This window comes from Micromys minutus (genome assembly GCF_963924665.1).
Source record: "Micromys minutus genome assembly, chromosome: 5".
NCBI lineage: Eukaryota > Metazoa > Chordata > Mammalia > Rodentia > Muridae > Micromys > Micromys minutus.
In genome coordinates, this window is record NC_137974.1 from 49,573,620 (window position 1) to 49,588,739 (window position 15,120).

The following is a 15,120-nucleotide window of genomic DNA, read 5'->3' on the forward strand; positions in this document are numbered from 1 at the left end:
GCAGCCAGAGCTCTTAATCACTGAACCGTCATCTCTCCAGCCAACCCCCAGATTTTTAATTAATCTGACTGATAAAGCCTGACTCTCTCTCCTCTTATCTCCCTCCCACTCCTATTGATGCCCCCTCCTTTCTACCCTTCCTTCTCCTATATTCATAGCTTTTGTCTTGCAGCCCACTAAGATTTACCAGGGCTGTCTATGTGCTCATGGGTAGCCTTTGGATCCTGGTGCACATCAATGGGTATAACACTAAAAATTGGTTACCGCTCTTCCAGAAGCCACTAGAAACCAATAGTTTAGCAAGGAGAGATGTGGTCCCATAAGCCGGCAAACCCATGATTGATTGCTAATAGAATCAGTCCTGTGCAGGCTGCAGAAGCCTCTGTGTGTTTATGACTGTAACATCTGTGTTTTGCCTACCCAGGAGATACCACTGTGGCCCTGCTAAAAATCACCTCTCTTTTCCTATGTTCCCAGATCCTTAGCTGGCAGGGTATTAACATCCTGTTTAGGGCTGGTCTCATTCTCAGCACTTTAAGCATTCTCATTAAGCATTCTGTATTTACCCCTCCTCTCTGCAGAATCTTCTATGCTCAAGATTAGGAGTAGCACTTGTCTATGGGTATAAACATAAAGTTTTAGAAGCCAATCAACTTAGAAGAACAACAGTAATAAGCCTTCTCCTCCTGCGAGCCCATGACTTCCCCAGTTGTGAGTTTGAAACAGCTTGGAATTAAAAATTTGAAAACACAAAGTAGTAGAACTCTTGCCTAGAATCATCAGTGAGGGGATTGGGGCGTGATTGGGGTAGAGCCCCACCTAGAATCCCTTAGTGAGGGGTCAGGGGCATGGTCGGAGTGGAGCCCCTGCCTAGAATGTGCCTGTCCCTATTCTGTCTCCAGTACGACATTTAAAAAGTATCTTTATCCTAAATCCACTGGCCACATCCTTTTCTAAGTGCTTTATGGATATCTGCTTAGGTTTTAACGCAGTGATTGGAGGTAACGGCTCATGCGAATTCTGTAGATATGAAATGGAGGCCTAAGGAGAAAGGAGCTCCTCACTGCAATGTGGAGACATTGTTGCTGCTGGAAATAGGCCATAAGCCAGAACATCCCAAACCCAGGCTCTCATTGCTTGCAGGACTCCTGCTACTTTGTTGCTTTCTATTAGGAGAAAAAAACCAAGCTGATGGCCAAATGTCTTGCCTTTGAAAAATAGTGTTGCTAGGGTCCAAAGCCATCAGGTAACCTGAAGCCAGGGCTCGTACCTCTGCATATTCTCCTCCAGGAGCTGGGTGGTGGCTGTGTGAGTGCAGTTCACCCTGTCTTGGATCTGTCCTGTCTTTGTAAGAGGTGGGGATCTGTGCTGTAAGGGTGGTTGCACATCTAACTCACAGTCTTTCCCAGAGCTTTCTGCCAGTTCCTCATCCTGATCTTAGGCTATAACATAGCTAGGTCTTGTTTTTCTGTGTCCTGGTGATACTTTGTCAAGTGAGTGATTCTGGTTTGGCTTGAATCCTCTGCAGCTGTAGGGATGGGAGATGGAGGTTCTAAAAATGACTATTTTGTGTGGGTGTGGGGGCAGGGATATTAAGTCCAATCTAAGCCCTGCCCGTCACTGTGGATTGTGTGTGTGTGTGTGTGTGTGTGTGTGTGTGTGTGCTTGCCTGTATGTGTACGTTTGTGTGTGTGAGGGGTGTTAGCTAGGACCACTCCAGTTTTGTCAAACAGTGACAGTCCTTGACATTTGGTTTCCCATCTCTAGTGACTTCTTGTTCTAGATCCTTGCCCTTTTCACCCCGAGCTGATTCAGACAGCTGGAAGGCAGCTCCAGCACGTACCATGGGATGTTCCTCAGTCTTGTGACCTCTCCTTCAACTTCTTTTTTAAACAGATATAATTTTATTTTTTTATTAATTAATTTATTTATGTACTTTACATCTCGACCGGAGCTTCCCCTCCCTTCTCCCCTCCCAGACCTTCCCCCACACCTCCCCTTCTTTTATGCCCTTCCTTTCTCCTCAGAGGAGAGGAGACCTTCCATGGATATCAACCTGCCTTAGCATATCAAATTGTAGTAGGACTGGGTGTATCTTCTCCTTTTGAGGTTAGACAAGACCATCCAGTTAGGGGAAAGGGATCCAAAGGTAGGCAACAGAGTCAGAGACATTCTTTCCTTCTGCTGTCAGAAGTCTTACATATGTATGGGGGCCTAGGTCAGTCCCATGCATACTCTTTGGTTGGTGGTTCAGTCTCTGTAAGCCCCTATGTGACAAGGTTAGTTGATTCTGTAGGTTTTCTTGTGTTGTCCTTGACCTCTATGGCTCTTTCAATCCTCCAACATCTAAGGAGGAAAGGGACTCTGCCATGTGGGTCTGGTCTCTTTCCAGAGTCCACACTGTGCCGTTGTCTGTCCATCTATGGAGTTAATAACTCTAATGAATCTCTTACCCAGAAAGAACAACCTACCCTTAAACTCTGTTGTAGTTTTAAGTCTGCTGCTCAAGAACATACTCTGACACAAAACAAAACAAAAAACAAACAAACAACTCCCCCATAAAAACCAACTTATGGGGAAAAGGGGCTTATTTTTGGCTTACAATTTCAGGTTATAGTTCAACTGTTGTGGAGAAGTCAAAATAGGAACTGATCACGTGACATCTAGTCACCAGCAGAGAAATGAGTGCCTGCATGCTTGTCTGGTTGCTTGCTGACGTTTAGCTTCATTTCTTCACTCTTACATAGTCTAAGACCTCTAACTATGGAATGATGCCACCCACAGTGGTCTGGGTCTTTTTATATTACTTAATGTAATTAGGGAATCCCTAATAGACAGCCCAACCTAAACAGACAAGCCCTTATTTAGACTCTCTTCCCAGGTAAGTCTAGATTGTGTTATCAAATTGACAATGAGTGTTACTATTTCAAGACCATGGACCAGAAAGGACACAGTACTTTCTGTCCGAGCACAGGGGTGTTTGGAATAGAGGAATCCCCCGAGATGAGGGTGGAGTTGGTGCTGAACCGTGTCTGTCTCTTCAGTACCTTCCTGCAACACCAGCTAGCCAAATGCAAACTCAGTGGTCCAACTTCTTTTGCAATGGAAGGAGACGGTTATAGTGGGTGGGCATATGGCCAAAAGGTGGGGCTGGATGTGACTCATGTCCAAGGAGGGGCTGCCTTTGTCACTTAAGATGTGCACTTATCACAGACCAGAGCAGACTATGGCTTTATGACTTCACAGATCTTCACACAGGTCACTGAGCATAGCCGCAGGCATAGGAGGTGGACCAACATCTTCCAGGCCAATCTTTCTGGGCTATGTGTAGGATAAAGAAGGCAAGAGTCACCTTGGAGGCCAAGGGGACCATGGGAACTGGAAACCTCCAGCCTCTGGTGTCAGACAGCTTGCTCCTTCCTTCATATGGAAAAGGAGTAGAGTCTTCAGCCAAACAAAGCGGAAGCCCTGGGTTTCATTCCTAACATTGATTAAGCTGAGTTGGCACACACCTGTCATCCCAGCACTTGGAAGAGGGAGGCAGGAGAGTCAGATTGAGGCCATCCTGGATTAGACACTGTTCTTAAAGTAAAGTTTGCTGGTCATGGTGGCATAAGCCTTTAATTCCAGACCTTCAGAGACAGAGGCAGGCATATCTCTGAGTTCAGGGCTAACCTGGTCTACTTGGGGGATTTCCAGGCTAGCCAAGGATGCATAGTAAGACCGTATCTCACTGTCCCAAAAAGGTTATACATGTATGTTTCTGGATTGTCCTAGCACATGCTTGGGGTCATATGTGACATCAGTATATATGTTTGAGCCAGAATCTATTTTCAACAGTGTAGTATGTGAGCAGGAGGTGGGGTTTGTCACTTCCTGAGATCAAACAAACCATGTAGGAAAGGGGTTGATGTCAAAGAGCTCTCTCTCAGGGTGACCAGCACTAAAGACTATATTCTAGGTCTCTCATTCCTCTCCAGCTTGCCTGCTTTCTTCTCTCCTCTCCTTTTCCCTTCTCTCTTTCCTCCCTCCCTCCCTCCCTCCCTCCCTTCCATATGCTCCTCACTGGCCTTGATCCTCCTGTCTCCACGTCCTGAATTCTGGAATGATAGAGGAGCTACACTCAGTTTTGTGCCATGCTAGCAATGAGACTTTGAACTTTATACAAGCTAGGCAAGCATTCTACCAACTGAGCCGTTAGCCCAGCCCCTTGAGCCTTCTTGATTCACTTCAACTGAGACTTCAATGCATTGAAGTCTGGTAAAGCCAGGCAGCTTAAACTCAGCATCCCTTTGCTTCTGACTCCCTTGCTTAGCCTTGAGAAGGGGACAGATGACGATCCTGTCCCAGCCTAGCCTCTGCTCCTCATAAAGGCCCTGTCCCCTTTGAAGAACATATGTACGTAGGGGTGATGATGGCATACGGCCGTTGTATTAGTCACTTGTCTATGACTGGAATGAAACACCTGACAGAAGCTGCATATGGAGGAAATATTTAGGCTCACAGTTCAAAGGTCTACAGTCCAGCATGGTTTCTCCTTTTAAAAATATTTATTTATTTTATGTATATGAATACTCTATGTACAGAACTTTATATTTTATATATATGAAAATTTCATATATATATATGAATACTCTATGTATGTACTGCATGCCAGAAGAGGGCACCAGATCACATTACAGATGGTTGTGAGCCACCAAGTGGTTGCTGGGAATTAAATTCAGGACCTTTGGAAGAGCAGCCAGTGCTCTTAACAGCAAAGCCATCTCTCCAGCCCCATGCTTTTCTTTTTATTCAGTCCCAGACCGCAGTTGGGCTTTTCAGTAATGTAGCCAGATAGAGAGGGCATCAATAGGCAACAAAACAAAACAAAAAAACCTAATCCCAGTCAGGTGTGGTGGTATATACCTTTGATCCCAGCATTTGGGAGTTTGAGGCTAGCCTAGTCTATAGAGCCAGTTCCAGAGCAGTCAGAGTTACACACTAAGACTTTATCTCAAAACAACCATGGGGGCTGGAGAGATGGTTCAGCGGTTAAAGCACTTGTTCTAACACAGGACTGGCTTCAGTTTGCCACATCCACATAATGCATCACAGCCATTTGTAATTCCAGTTCCAAGGGATCTGTTGCCCAATTCTGGCCTCCATGGGTCCTGCACACAGCGAGGCACAGGCATCTAGGCAGGTAAAACACTCAGATAATAAATTAAAAATGACAACTCAAAAAAGAAAGAAAAACAAACAATTATACTGAGGCTCAGTTTGGTGAGGCAATGAGTCTATTAGTGTTTAATAAATAATTCTTAATAAAAGCTAGGGTTACTATTTCTGTGCTGAAACACGGTAGCCAAAGCAAGTTGGGGGAGGAAAAGGGTTAATTATGCTTTCACATCCCTGTTCACCATCCAAGGAAGTCAGGACAAAAACCTAAATGGGGCAGGAACCCGACGAAGGAGCTGATGCAGAGGCCATGGAGGGAGCCACTTACTGGTTTGCTCCTCAGGGCTTGCTCAGCCTGCTTTCTTATAGAACCCAGGGCGCCAGCCCAGAGAAGGCCCTCACAGTGGGCAGGCCCTCCCCTATCAATCACTAAGTTAAAAAAATGCCATGCCAGATCAGGTGGTGCATGCTTTTAATCCCAGTGCTTGGAGGCAAAGGCAGGCAGAGTTGGAGGCTAGCCTGGTCTATACAGAGAAACTCTGTCTCACCCCACCCCTACAAGAAAACAAGAAAAAAAAAAAGAATAATCTTTAGGCTTGCCTGCAGTTGTATCTAATGGGGGCACTCCTTCCTCTCTGATGACTACCTTGTGTCAAGTAGACACACTCCGAGGGTTGCTTAAGGCAGCATGGGTGACTCAGACAGCATTAAGTCCATCAGTTTGGCCCGTGGGTAGGCCTGTGAGGCATTTTCTTGATTTCTGATTGATGTGGGAGGGTCTAACTCACTGTGAGCGGTGACATCTGTCAGGCAGGGTGTCCTGGGCTGCATAAGAAGGCAGGCTGAGCATACAGGAAGAAGTGGGTTTCTTTCCTTTCCATCATGGTCTTTGCCTCAGTTTCTGCTTCTACATTATTTCCAGTTCATCCCTAGATGGTAGACCACAAGCTTTCCTCCTCAAGTTGACTTTTGGTCAAACAGGGCAGATCAGACATGCAGTACACACTTTTCCGACAAACAGATACACACCTGTGCATGCCAAGTGTGGTGGGCTGGAAGCCACACCTATGCAGAGCCCCTTTCTTCCCTCCACCCCCCACCCCGTTGACACAAACAACACGTTGGTTGCATCCCACAAAGATGAATAGGTACACTGGGGTAGGCAGCCTCATCCCTCAGGGAGTGGGGCTCAAAGCTGGGCCCCACTTTCAGGTAAGGTAGTCTCCTGAACTGGGGGTGAGGCTAAAGAAATAGCTCAGTGGCTAAGAGCACTTGCTGCTCTTTCAGAGCCTCAGAGTTCAGTCCGCAGCACGCATCCCCTGCTCAGAATCACTCTAGCCTCCTCTGGCCTCTCTGAACACTCAAAGTACCCAGTCACAGGCAACACATACACATTAATAAATAAAAGCAAACTGAACTTTAAAGATAATAAAGTGGATGTCAGCAGCTTGAATGAGAGTTTGTAAGGCACGGAAGAAGGAGAGAAGGCCCAGAAGACTGCCCTGCCCTCAGCCAGGTCCCAGGTAGACGAAGAGAGTGAGTTTTCTCTGAGGAAGGACTGAGGGATGCTGACTTTCTCACCTAGGTTGTTAGGGTCGGGTGTTACCATACAGCCCTATGAGAAGAAAGGCCAAATGGAATAGGAAGAATGGTGGAGAAGTGGGAAGGACCCCAGCCAGCTCTGGGAGGCTGATGGAGAAGTCGGAAAAGCCTACGGGGTAGGGCCTGAGTGGGGCTTTTGGAGATTGGCAGGGAAGTGGGCGGGGCAAGAGAACTGAACCGCCCGGGAAGCTAACGGAGCCTGGGAGAATGAAGTCAAAAGTGGGACTCCACAATCTCAAGGAAGCTAAGGACTGGGGAAGTGGGCAGGGCGTAGAGAGAATGACAGAGCAGCTGGGAGGGACTGAGAAAGTGGGCGGGGTAGGCCAGAGAGGATGGTAGTAGAAAGTGGGTGGAACCTATAGAGATTGAAAGAGAAGTCGGAGGAACCAGAGAAGTGAGAGAGACCCGGGCAGCACACAGCAGAGAAGCAAGGATATGGGGCTACAGAAAGTGAAGGGGCCATTGGGAGGGACTACAAATGAAGGTTTGGAGAGAGTGACAACGGGGAAGTGGGCGGGGCTAAGAGGGAATGACAGATCAGGTGGGAGGAACTAACAAGCGGTTCTTGGAAGCTTGGGGCTTAAGGGTAGTAGAGGTAGAATGGTAGAGAAGTGGGAAGAGTCAAGGGAACGGGCAGGGCCCGGAAGACTGATAACTGGGAAGTGGGCAGAGCCTAAGGAGAATGGCTGAGGAGTGTCTGGGCTCGGAAACCAGATTCTACTCTCAAGTGTCACCCATGGGCTCTGGCCGCTTTCGTGTTGCTGATACTGGCTCATTAGGAACAACAGTGACCTGCCTCCCCTAACAACATCCTCACTGATCGTACCCCGCGGTCGTACAGGCTTCTCTGGGGGGCCGGCCCTCGGGCTTCCAGGTTTGTTTGGATATTATGTCCTTCTAAGGCTTGGCAAGGAGGATGCCCTCAAGGGGGCGCGTGTGTCCCGCGCTGGAATCCAAGGCTGAGCAGGAGGTAGTTGTGCAGAGATGGCACTTGGATGTCTTATTGGAGTATTGTTTTTGTTCTTGTTGTTTGCTTTTTGTTTTTGTTTTTAATTTATTTTATTTTGTGTTCATATGTGTTTTACCTGCATTCATGTCTGTGTGAAGGTGTCAGAAGCCCTGGAACTGGAATTACAGACAGGTGTGAGCTGCCAGGAAGAGCAAGAGCGGCCAGTGCTCTTAACTGCCGAGCCCCCTAGCCCCTCACTGTTATTTTTTTAAAGATCGAATCTGTCACTGGTTTGGGGAGTCCAGCTATTTGTCTAGAATGCTTTGCCAGTGAATTTCAGAAATCCTCCTGTGTCTGCCTTCCCAGTGCTAGGATTATAAGCAAAACAAAATAAAATAAAATAAAAATGACAAGCCAGGGGTGCTAGGGATCAAACTCAGGTCCTCATGCTAATGAGACAAGTATCACTGAGATAGCTCTGCATGACTGGCATATAAAAACAAATTTAAATGTTTTACTTGTATTTATGTGTCTGTGTGTGACTCAGGGTAGGTGCAGGTAAGCGCAGGGCCAGGGGAGGCTAGAAGAGGGCGTCACATCCCCTTGGGTCTGTAATTACAGGAGGTTGTGAGCCACCGTGTGAGGGCTGGGGACTTAACCCTGGTTCTCTGAGAGAGCAGAGTGGGAGTACTCTTCCCTTTTCTTATCTCCTTTCTTCTTTCTGTTCTCATGAGACAGGGTCTATCTCTAAAGCTAAGACCAGCCTGAAACTATACATAGTCAGGCTGGCCTCAAACGTGGAGCAATGTCCTACGTTAGCATCCCAAATGCTCAGATGACAGATATGAATGACACCTTGCCTTTTCAGTGTGTTTGACGATGATCTCTCCCTCTCTCTCCCACTCTTGCCCTTCCTCCCTCCCCCCTCTCTGTGTGTGTGTGTGTGTGAGTAAGTGAGAGAGAGAGAGAGAGAGACAGACAGACAGACAGACAGACTGTGTTGTATTTGTGGTTGATGTGAGCGTCTGTTCTGTGTCCTGGCTGTGGGTGTCATTTACATTTCTAACTGTGGTTGTCCAACGACTGCTTTCCCTGGCAGTAGTGGGGAGTCCCTTAGAGATGGTAGTCAGGCTGGAATTCCCTTTCTACTCAGCTTGGCTGATTTCCTATCACTGACCTAACTCTTGCTCCTCTGAGGGGTCCCCAGCCTGCCCAGCCCCCCCATCTTTCTCAGGGAAGCACCTATTGTTGACACTAAATTTTCCCTTCTTCCAGACAGCTGTGGTCACCTTTTCTTTCTTACTGGGTGCCTACAGGTTGTTGACTACAGGTTGTTCATGGCTAAAAGGAAGGAGGAGGAGGATGGGGGAAGGAAGAGGAAGAAGAGGGGAACCTATCAAAACTTTGTCCACATGGAAATGCAGGCTAAAGCTGTACCACAGTCTACAGTGTGGGCCAGTCTCCAGCAGACATCTGTGACCTTCTGTTCACTCAGGCTGGAAGATCCTGTCACAGCGGTTCAAAGACATGAGCTAACTGCCTTTGCTGTCGTGTGACTGGTGATCTCATCAAGATTAATTCAACCAATTCCTCTTTGATGACTAGAGAGATAATTTCTGTTCTCTGTACTTTTTGCTGCTTCTGGGCTTTGTTGGTGGTGGTGGTCAAGGGGTCTCATGTACCCCAGGCTGGCCTCCAACTAGACTTGTAACTGAGGCTGATCTTGAACTCCTGATCCTTCTAACTCCACCTCAGAGTTCCGGATCTGTGTAGTTCTCTTCAAACATCCTCACAGGTCGTCCCAGAGGCAGGAACTACGTATTGGATTTCAGAGCTTCAAAGTCCACGTGTAGTCACTGCCACACGCTAGGCTGTCTAGGCTGCCAGTGGCAAGGCTGAGTGCCGGCTGTGTGTCTGGCAGCATGCTGGTTCCCACGCTGTGGACACCTTGCTTTTTGAGATAGTCATTGGTGTTACTTTCACTTCACAGATGGTGAAATTGAGGCACCAAGAGGTAAAGGAACTTGCTCAGGAGGTGGGGCTGAGATTTGAACCTATGCTGTGTAGCTTCCATGGGCCCACCGTGGGAGAGCCAGGGAAGCTGACTTTTAAGCCTGCCTGATGGTGTGTACATGCAAGTTTGGTACACTAGGGTCTGAGGGTCTGAGGCTGCCCGGGGCTGATAGCAATACCCTGACTCAAGGTAAGACAACAAAAAGCTGTTGACACTCATTGTGTATGCTGGGGGTCAGTACCTGTCATCCTAGCATTTGGAACACTGAGGCAGGAGGTGGGCATGAACCTAGCTAGGACTTGGAGGCCAGCCTGGGCAACTTAGGTAGACTCTACATCAGAAAATAAAGCAAAACAAAATAAAAAGTTAACACTAAGTTGCTTATGGTAGTGCACACATAACATCCCAGCTTAAGGGCTGAGAAGATTACTAGGCTCAGCACAGAGCGACTGCCTAGAATTTCCAAGTGAGGGGGTTGGGGGCGTGGTCAGGGGTGGAGCACCTGTGTAGACTCCCCCACTGAGGAGCTAGGGGAGTGGTCAGGGTGATGCCTCACCTAGAATCTCCCAGTGAAGGGCTGGGGGCGGTGACCATGGGGGTGGAGTACCGTCTAGAGTCCTCCAATGAGGGGGTTAAGAGGTGTGGTTCTGGGATGGAGCTTTTACCCAGCACTGGAACTCGTTCTGGCTGACCGGGAAGTGACGGAAAGTGACAGTAAAATGGAACGGAATCCTGCCTTAGAAACCTTGGGATAGAAAACCTTTGCTTTTTTTTTTCTTAGAAAATACCAAGTCATACATCGTGGGGAACTGGCCCGTTCAGTGAACCTGAGAAGCGGGATAGATGTGTCTAAGCTGACACTGTAGGGCAGGTCACTCTAATTGCTCTCCTCCTTTGAGTTCTTCCAGGCTGTGAGGAAGACAACGGAGCAGACTGTGACTGCACCACAGTGGGGACGACTGCAGGGGGGGGAGGCGTAGGTAGGGGGAAGCTCAGCTCAGCATGGTGGGTAGAGCTTCCTGCCTCTGAGGTCCCAAGCACAGCACAATTGTCAGCTAGGCTGCAGCTGGCTTCCTCACAGTCTAGGAGGGAATGTGGTCTGCTTTCCCAGATAGGAAGGTCCAGAGCTCTGTGAAGGCACACAGCTCAGAACATCCCTGGAACACCTTGGTCAGCTTGCTTCATATTTTACAGTGAATCTCTGGATCTATATACATGGCATGTGCGTTGATGTCCCCCTAGGTAGAAAGCAGGGCGTTATTTTCACCTAAGTTCACAGTGGCCCAAGCACTGGGAAGGTAGAGGCAGGAGGAACAGGACGAAGTGCAAGACCTGCCCAGACTGGGTTACCTGAAACCTAGTCTCAAAAAATATTTAGGAAGAGGAAGGGACGGATGAGAGTGAAAGTGGATGAGAGGATCATGGGTGCATAGGTGGAGAGGCAGTCTGTGGTTGAGGGTGCTCATTGCTCATTCAGTTCCTAGCACCCACATGATATCTCACACTTGCCTGTAACTCCACTTCTGGCCTCTCAAAAGGCATGCACATGGAACACAGTCACACACACACACACACACACACACACACACACACACGCGCGCGCACACACACACACACACACTGAGAGATAGCTCAGTGGTTAGAGCACTTGCTGCTCCTGCAGAGGACCTGGGCTCTGTTCCTTGCACTCACACGGTGGCTTGCAACGGTCATTAATTGCAGTTCCAGGGGTTCTGACTTTGTCTTTCTCTGGATACTGGGTCTGCAGGTTGGTGTACGTACATACAGGCAGGCAAAACACTCATACACTTAAAATATATAAATACAAAAAAAAAAAAAAAAAAAAAAACCAGACACAGAAACCATCAAATTAAAAAGGTAAGAGGATAATGGGGTGAATATGATCAAAAATTATATGCAGGAATGAAATACTATATAGCTAATTGTTGTAAATATTAAACGGTTATTTACCTTTTATTCTGCATTTAGGCCAGCACCCATGGGGCCATGTGGCACTGCGGGGTATCTCTGACTTAGCTGCTTCATGCCTTTTCTAAAAACTCAGGTGCCATTCACTCCACTTCCCCTGTGTGTTGTTTTCACTCACTTTCCTCCACTGCCAGGTACAAACATGACTCTACAACTATTAACTTATCAAACAGGTTTATATGTTAAATTCTCAATCCACAAACCCTCTATACAATAAGCTTACAACCAGTGGACAAAGATATAAACTGCCCATCCAGATAAGATAAATAGACCCATAGAAATCCTTAGAAATAATCATAACAATCTTATCAATCTAGAGATGAAATGAGAGAAACACTTATGTCTGCTTCCATCTTGCTTCCTCTTCCATTTCTCCCTTTCTCCACTTCCTGTCTCCTTACCAGAACTCTGTCTCTGCCTACTCTCTACTGACCAATCATGTACCACCTTGACATCAATCTACAGCTAGTATATGGCTAATATGTATTCATAAAATAAGAAAAACAACTCAAAAACCATGAGAGATTTTTTGTTATCTACCACATTTTTTTGGTGCTGGGATGAACCCCAGTGAGTGCTTGCCACTGAGCCTCACCCTCAGACCCTGTTTGACTGCAGTACCTGAATGAGTGTAGTGTAGCTTAAAGGCACCACAGTGCATCCAGCATTGTAAGGCCCATACCACAGTAGGCTTGGAGCTGCACCTGCTTCACCACAGTCCTGCAGAATCAGCACCAGGTTTGAGCTTTTCTCTATATACCTTCTTCTTTCCTGCTTATCCACTCTTACATCCATCCATCTATCCATCCATCCATCCATCCATCCATCCATCCATCCATCCATCCATTCATCCATTTATCCACCCACCCACCCACCCATCCATCCATCTATCCATCCATCTTTCAGCCCATTCATCCATTCATTCATCTACCTACCTACCCACTTACCTATCCATCCATCTGTCTGTCCATCCATCCATCTGCCTGTCTGCCCATTCACCTATTCACTGACTCATCTATCAATCTGTACATCTGTCTGTCCATCTGTCTGCTTGTCCATCCATCCATCCATCCATCTGTCTGTTCATCTATCCATCCATCCATCCATCCATCTATCTATCCATCTGTTCGTTCATCTATCCACCCACCCATCCATCCATCCACCCACCCACCCACCCATCCATTCATCTATCCACCCACCCATCCATCCATCCACCCACCCACCCACCCATCCATTCATCTATCCACTCATCCACCCATACGTTCACTCACCCATTCCTGTTCCTTCCTTTTCCCCACTCTTCTTTCATTCCTTCTTCCCATAAATATGGAGATACTTTTTGCTCCATATGCTGTGGGTACCTGGGAATACAGTGGATAGAGACACTGCTAAGGATGCCATACATCAGCAGGAGTGGGGGGCAGTAATAAGCAAGGAAGGCACTTAGTTAACAGAGGAAGTCAAGGTGGGTGATGTAGAAGGCCAGCATAACATTCCTGTGGCACCAGAGTGGCAAAGTACACTTGTCATCCTACACACAGTCTTAGGAGGCTGAGAAAGGAAGGCCAGGGCAACATGGCAAGGCTGTTTTAGCAGAAAACAAAACCAAAGAGCTCATTGGGGTGGTGTTCCATAGATCTTCAAGGGTGGGGTTCTGTCACTGGTGTTATTGTAGATCTAGATGCTTTCCTCCCAGTTCTTGTCACTGCCGGCTTAGGCAATACTTGGCTGTGGCCTGTGGTTTTAATTGTAAACAGATTGTCTCAGGGTCTGGGAGCTAGCTGCTGCTGCTGCTGCAGCTTAGAAGGTGCTGAGATTAAATCTTTCTTCTTAACAGGCAGGAGCTGGTCTGTGTGTGTGTGTGTGTGTGTGTGTGTGTGTGTGTGATTTGAGTTCCATCCCCAGCATCTTATACACCAGGCATGGTGGCAGGGACCTGTTAGCACTCTGGAGATGGAGGCAGGAGGATCAGAAGTTTATCCTTGACTATATATGGAGTGTCAGGCCAGCCTTGGCTACATGAGATCCTGTTCAAAATAAATTAATTTTAATATTAAAATTTTTTTTCTTCTCTCTGTGTGTGCCTGTCTGGGCTCACAGGTGAACACCAGACATGGTTTGTTCTAATGGTATGAACTCTGTGTGTGTGTTCTGTTCAGAAACACCACCACTTTTCTAATCGTCCCAGGATGATAAAGGCACCGTCAGGCTCTGCAGGAGAGGAGGCTGACTGAGTGGAGTTACTTTTAGCTAAGTCAGGACTCCAGTTCCTCGGTGACGGTGACGTGGATGATGAACATGTGGGGTAGAAGTCTTCAAACATCGAGAGAGAGAAAGTCTCCATCTGTCTTTTTACTCACTTCTATGTCAACTGGGATATAAATGAAGATGAGACAATGTCTTCACTGTGCAGCAGAGGCAGGAAGGGGGAAAATATCCCAGGCATTGAGGGGTTCCTGTGTGTGAGAATCACCCAGGTGTGGGCTGATTCTGAGCAGTGTGAGCGTCCAGCAGAGAGCGGTGACCATTGTCTGTGTGAGGGCCAGAGTTTCCACAGCTGAATCTCTGCTGGTGCCCAGCAGCTACTGCTTAGGTGGAGCCTTCGATTTCTCTATCACCCAAGTGTCTTTTTGTATCTTGTTAATGTCCCAGCCCTCCAAGCGGGGTTGTTCTGTCATTCCCCAGGGAAGCTGATGTGGGACTGACATTTCTTCATGCTTGGCTAGGGAGCTCAGTGGTTTCTGTGCCCAGTATGGAGATAAAGCAAGTGGGGTTGGGGGTGGGGGCTGGGGGTGTCTCCGTTGTTAGAACCTTGGCTCCCCATGCTTGAGGCTTTCCTAGGTCAAAACAAACAACTCCCCTTTTCATAGCCTGTTGTTTCCTGCTGAGATAAATGGTCTGGTCCATGTTGGCTTGGGCATGTCAGTACTTAATTTTTAAAAAATTTACACTTACTGATTGTATGCATGTAGTGGCCAAAAGGCATTTGCAGGAAAATTTTGTGGGAGCCAGTTCTCTCACCATGTGGGTCCTGGGAACTGAACTCAGGTCACCAGGCTTGGTGATTGTGTGAGCCATCTCAGCAGATCGAACCAGACCAGGACAGGGTTTGCCCAGCGCCAGTTGCCTCTCATTTCTGCTTTTGGGGGCCTTCTCTGCTGCTTCCCCCTCCCCCTACCTTCCCCCTCAGGCAAGAACAGTGAAAGAATGGGAAATTGAAATTGTGTCGGCAGCCTAGAGGGGATTTCTTTATCTGGACTCTCCAGCCTACTGTTTCTGGAGTCCTAAGAGGCTACTAACAGGAATCCCCAAGAAAGTGGGTGGGGACAAACCAGGAAAAGCCCAGGGTAGAGATGGGGTCCTGGGGAGGAAGAGGCTGGGTGGGTGCTTTGCAGGGCTCTTCAAT